The sequence below is a fragment of the Condylura cristata genome, unplaced genomic scaffold, assembly GCF_000260355.1.
Source record: "Condylura cristata isolate star-nosed mole 26May11 unplaced genomic scaffold, ConCri1.0 scaffold00018, whole genome shotgun sequence".
NCBI classification, from domain to species: Eukaryota; Metazoa; Chordata; class Mammalia; order Eulipotyphla; family Talpidae; genus Condylura; species Condylura cristata.
In genome coordinates, this window is record NW_004567119.1 from 14468675 (window position 1) to 14475047 (window position 6373).

A 6373-nucleotide genomic window follows, 5' to 3' on the forward strand; every position below is an offset into this window, starting at 1 on the left:
CCAGAGACAATTGCCCCCTATTTTAAAGTATGAGCTTCACTCCAAACAGTATATTAACCTTTGTTTTAAAGTATGTCTTACTATCTATACATATTTAACATAAGGCATTTAATCTATGTAGATAAATGCTAATAGATTTTCAAAACTAATATTAAAAAAATCAGAATATGTGAGGTTCCACTTTAAAGTGTCTGAGCTTACAGAAGAAAAGTATTAGTTGTAAACAAAGTTAGAAATGCCTTGAAAGTAGTTTTTTGAATAGTTAATCATTGATGAATTTCCATAAACTAAATAAAAAATCTGGGTTTGAAATTATTAAAGCTATCACAGATTTTATCTGTTCTGAAACCTTTGAGCACTTTTGGATCACCTACTACATAACTTTTCCCATTACCATCAATAAAATGACCCTAATGTATTGTTTTTATACTTATTCTGATGATGGAATGATTATTTTAATGTACCCACTGTGGATAAGACATTGCCATACCTTTTGATTTAAGAGCAAACATTTATCTAGTTACAAAATAAAGGAGCATGAACAGAGTTTATTTCCATTACAGCTCCTTAAAAATAAAATTACCTTAGGGTTTTAAGCATTTATTAAATCCACATTCATTTTTAATATTTAATATTGTTATTTCTGCAAGCAAGTCTTTGTATGAAGCACTTGGTAATTTACAAAGTGCTTTGAAAATACTCCCATTTTATTTCACAAAAGGGAACGAGAGCTGTAGGCTTTAACCGCATCCACTTTCATTGGATATGGTGATTTGTGGTATCATGATAATCTTTAGCTGCCCCTTAACCACAAACTCCAAGATAATACAATATAATTTTAGTGCATTTCTCCTCATCTGGAATGTTGGAGGTGCATTTTCAGTTTTAATAATAAATGCTAGAATGACCAAATTGCAGACTAATTGTTTCCATATTGTACTTAAATGAGTTTTTAAAAATGAATAACGTGACAATATACAATCAGTGTTATTTATTGTACCTCTGGGCCTCCTCTTCTAAAAGTTGTAGCTTCTCAAATTTTCTTTGTCAAGCTTGAACTAATGTAAATAATTGAAATAATGTAAAGTTATATTTTCATGTTTTTATAGATACAACATGACAAGAATACATAATGTAAGAGTATTTCAACTATGGATAATGTTGATTGGATAATGCACATCCAAGTTACAAGCAGTAATTATAGTTTAATATCCATGTAACGGTGCATCAATATATTGCTATATAAATATGTCTGTGTGCATATAAGTGAAAAGTGGTTAAACAAGAGTGATGACAGCTGTCTAAAGGTTTTTTTATTCATTTTATATAAAAACTGTTATGGAAAGACCAAAATGTTTATGAACTATTCTTATGTAAATTTACAACTGTCCTTTACTGTACTTTTTGTTTACAGTATAGTACCTTATTTTCTGCTGTGTTAAGTGGGTGTCAAACTCCAAGGAGACATACACTTTCTACAACTTCTATTGAAGATATTGGGATTTCCAATTTTTCATGTGTACTATGTCAGAAAATGCTTTTGATTTTATTTTTAAATCTAACATCGGATGGCTTTTTTTCGGAGTGTTGTAAAATCTTCAATCATACATAAACATGTTCTTACAAAAGGCAAAGATCTTTATTATTTTTTTATTTACTAGTTCCTCAAAATAATGATCAGAAGTCAAGAAGTGTATTTAAATTTATTCCCAAGCAAATTCAACTCTTCCTACTAAAAAGGTATATAAGTACACATTTCTTGTAGCAGCTCGGTACAAAAATAAGAGAACACATATAACTTCCTTTTAAATTAAAATGATTGATATTTTTGATATTCCAATCCTGCCATCATTCATGCTTTGGGCATGTGTGGAAATATGATGACTAGTGATACAATTTTAATTTATGGCAGATACACACTTGCTAAAATGTCATGTATTCCTCTCATCAGCCATTGCCCTGGTTGTTTTTCAGTTCAGTTGCAGTTAGACATATTAAAAGGAGAAAAGGTGATTTGCATTACAAATTCCACAAAATATAAGGACTCTAAGCTCATGTTTCAAAAAATAATTTCTCTAAAACTTTGCCCTTTTTGATTCAGGCTTCTTACAAAGGTGATTGTGTAATATGTATGCAGTTCTTTTAGGAATGTTCTAAAATTAAGACATTTCAGTTCTTCAAAATCACATATTAAAATTTCCTTTCTATAATTCAGTGGGGGGTTAATATGTTCAACTTTTAATGGATGAATATATCAATGCAGTAATTTTGACTTTCCCCTCTCAAATACTCTAAATATTTTGATAACACATCAAATTGTTGGTCATGATAACAAACTGAACAACTAAGAAAAACTGCACAAAATAATCTTACTGGCTGATAGTAATACAACTAGACACGAGTATTTTTAAATGACTAGCTAAAAATAATTGGAATACAAAACAATTTCCCCTGTTCTTTTTTTTCTGTTTCTTATCCCTTTATATATAGTTATTAAGTCTGATAAATTAAAAACAAAACAACAACTGAGGTATCACCATTGTGATATATATGTCAAGCTATTTAAGTGTGTTTTCGTGTGGATAGAACTTACTATACATTACACTTTTGAGATTAGTTTTTTATGAAAAATAAAGTGTAATTTAGGCTAATAACCCATATTTTCCAAATGAAACAAGTAGGTGCTTTGATTGAATTAGTTTTATTTAATTAGCTTCATGATATTGACATTATTAATTTTAGCTGGTAGTATATGGTTTGTTAATGTGTTATGAACTTTGGAGAGTTAAGTTACAAAAATTTTATGAATACTCAATAAGCTCATTAAAGGAAATAGAAGAGCGATGTAAATACCTGTTTAAAGGTAGGGTAAATCTATTTGTGGGTTTCTCATTCTTAAATTGACTTATTTTTGATTAGTAACATAAAAGTTGGGTAAGTATAAAGGAATTAAAATGACATTCTGAGTGAGATTTTGGGGATGTATTGTATGGTTTGTGAAAGTTGTATCAGATTTTTTTAAAAGGAAAGGTTAATTCTCTTAATGGTTTACTTTGGTTAGAATACAACGCTGAAATTCTATTAGGTACTAACCAATAAATCATATATATATATATATATATATAAAGTTTCTGTATTTTAAAGCAACCACATCTTATAGAGAACACATAACTACTCTTAGTATGTAATGTTTCAAACATATTTGTATAAACATGATGACATTCAGCACAGAGACTCATACTAATAACCTAAAATCTTATGAAAGGGGAAAGGGCCTAGAGTAAATCTGGATGTAACAATTTGTGTACATGTTTTTGTATCTTATCTCTATTCATTTCCTTCTTACTTTACCATTTTACATTTTCTTCCTGCTCTTAAGTACAACTGGCATTTTCCATATATTTCAATTGATATAAAGTTCTTCAGTTTCATTCATCTTGCTATTTTGCTTTAATCCCCATCTATTTCTGGCTTGTCTTTCCGAGAGATTTTTGATTTGAAGGTGCTTGGAATGTAGTTTTGTCAAACAGTACTGAGTTTCAGTGTCTTCTTAATAACAGCAATAAATGACTAAGAATTTCTCAAGTGAAATAAAAAAATTCCTGCTAAGCTTAATTTCTGCATCATTCACCTATTCTGATCCAATCATGGCAAATTTGCTCTCATTCTTTAAGTACTTAAAGAGCTCCACCATGTAGGAAATGGAAGTTTCTTTAATAAAGCAGGAAGAAAGAACTCTGTTTTAAATATGTTTGCTCATCAGATTTCATTTTTAAAGTCACTTTACTATGAATACAAGCCAATTATCTATTTTAATTCCCCTCTCAAGCACTTGTAGACTACTTTTTTTTCCCACTAGGTATAAGTCAGGTTTGCTATTTTAGAGCCAAATTCCTTTCCAGATATGCTTAAACTCACTGTTGCTTCATTGGATATGCCTGAATTCACAGAATGAATTTGGTCATTTTTCTTTCTTTTTTTTCCTTTCAGGTTAATGTGCCAATTTCATTTTATTGTAAATTGGAATGTGGGGGAGTGGATTAAGCACTTGGGAGGGAGTCAAAACCAGGATTCTAGCTTTATCTCTCACTTGTTTCACGCCTCCCTTTGTCTCTGTCTTCTCAACTGGAGCATGTGGATACTAGGACTGTCTCATGGGAATGAGGAAAAGAAATATTTACACATAATGCAACACTGTCTCTTCATTAAAAATCGGTTTCCAGAAATGAGTTCATGTATTACAGCGCTACTCGGTATAGAAAAACTTTTGGTATTTACTTCCAAATTTGCTTCATCATCACAAAACATTGGAAAAGCAATTGTATCCTAAACTTTAATTCATTCATTCCATCTAACATGTTAATTGAATGTATTTTGAATATATATAAACTGAATGTAAGGGCTACATTGTAAACCTCTTTTCTGAGGATTAAGTATTAAATTTTCTTTCAAGAGTGTAACCAATGATCCCATTCTCCTAGAAACAATGAGTTTATAGGTAGTTGGAACAATGAAGAGTTGAATTTTCTGTTCAACAACTCATTTCAAGTTGTTTAGAACAGAGATCCAATAACATTCACCAACAATTATCTTAAAGACAGTTTCACATTTTCCTCTCTCTATTAAAAATTCTGTAAATTGCTAGCCCATAAATTTAATTGGCTTCCAATCAATACTTTTCTCTCTAATGTCAAAGAATCAAATGAAATCTATTAACAAATAATACAGTGTGGTCATTCTAAATCATTCTTATTTGCATGCTTACATATATCTGGAATTCTTTTAAAACATTTAATTCAAATAACTTTCAACATATTTTTGGTCAGCAGCTAAAGAGCATCTTACAAAATTAAAACAAAAACAAAAAAATTATACACTTTAAAACCAGCTGGTCATTTCTCATGTATGACCCAGCCAATTGAGAATTTATTCATGAAAAATGGCTATAATAAATTTTATTTTTTTCACTTTTATTTAAGCAATTATATTAAGCCACAATGAAGGTCTTTTATTTCAATGGAAAAAGTTTGGAGGCATTTGTACTTTTGTTGGATTTCTTATACCAAAAATGTATTTTCCCTTTAGGAATTTGTGATTTAAAACCATTTTAAATTAAATGTCATCTACTATTAACTAGTAATGAAGTCCAAATTGGTAGGAATCAGAACAAAAAATCAATTTTTAATGAATTTATTCATATTCTGAATTTATTTTTATTTGGCTTCTTGTAATACAATCTAGAAGTTTTCCATGTAAAAATGATCTTATCTTACCAGCAGCTTATGATCAAGGATTTTGTGTTATGAAAAATCGTCTGCTTATTAAATTTTCAAACACTTGGATGTATTAAATTCATATCTAAAAACACATTTATGAAAATATTTACATATTCAAAAGGAAATTAGCCCACAATTTGCAAGATTCTTAAAATACTTATGAAGATAGACTTTTGTAGTACAATGAACTATATACTTTTGTTTGCCTATGCCTTTTCTCTCCCTCCCTCTCTCCCTTCACCCTTTTTTCCTGCATCCATTCCTCTTTTCCTTCTCTACTTCAGTCCCTCCCTAAATTAGACTCTATGTGGATTGTTATCTCAACAGAGCAAAGAACCGTTTTATTGAAGCCTAAGTCATGAATTACAATCACATGTAACAGCTAATTTTATGCTATTCCAATCATAGACAACTTATCAATCTTTACACATCTTTCTTGCAAATATGTGCCTTAGTTCTTAGCAAGGATTAATGTGGATAATCAGTATATAGCTATCATCTTTATTTGGGAATAACTTTTAATCAAATGCATTCTTAGAGTTATAACTATATTTAGTCTGTATGTTAAAAGCTTTTCAACTTTGTTCTATGTGCATTTTCTTGTCAGCTCTGTGTTAAAGAGAGAAACATGTCTTTATTCATTTTGTTGTTTGTGCTTTTGTGTGTGTGTATGTTCATGTGTGCATTAAAAATATTTCACATCCTCGGTAGCATTTATTCTGTTAATTATTTATAACATTGTTGACATGCCTTCTGAGATTTTAACTCAAAATACTGACTAAACTAGAGTAAATTACTATGGAGGTATGAAGGGTAATATTCAAGAGAAGTAATCAATGATTCAGGTAGGACACATAAAAGTCAAATTATGCTATGCTATATTTTTACTTAAAATATATTCTCAAAGTGTATGATTCTTTAAAATTGAACTCCAAGGCTTGTACTTTGTCATCAGTGATGACAGCATTGCCACACAACTAGGATATTTTGAGTCATAGTCACACTGTGCCTCATCTTAGTTTTTCTTCATTAAAACAAACAAAAAGCACCCAATGATGTATAGGAACTAAAATTATGCTTTAATATCTGGGAAGATT

General features: G+C 29.9%; 1 protein-coding gene across 3 annotated transcripts in view; it reads left to right on the forward strand.

The window, feature by feature from the left end:
* Positions 1–5963, forward strand: part of GRIA2 (glutamate receptor, ionotropic, AMPA 2) — a 107717-nt gene extending 101754 nt beyond the window's left edge. Inside the window, exon 17 of one of the 3 annotated variants that reach the window (XR_001145590.1) lies at positions 3991–5963. The gene's annotated coding sequence lies outside the window, so the exon portion shown is untranslated. Of the gene's footprint in view, positions 2454–3990 lie in introns of those variants that run through there. The other 2 variants (XM_004685354.2, XM_004685353.2) reach the window with 2 other exon arrangements.
* The last annotated feature ends 410 nt before the right edge of the window (positions 5964–6373 follow it).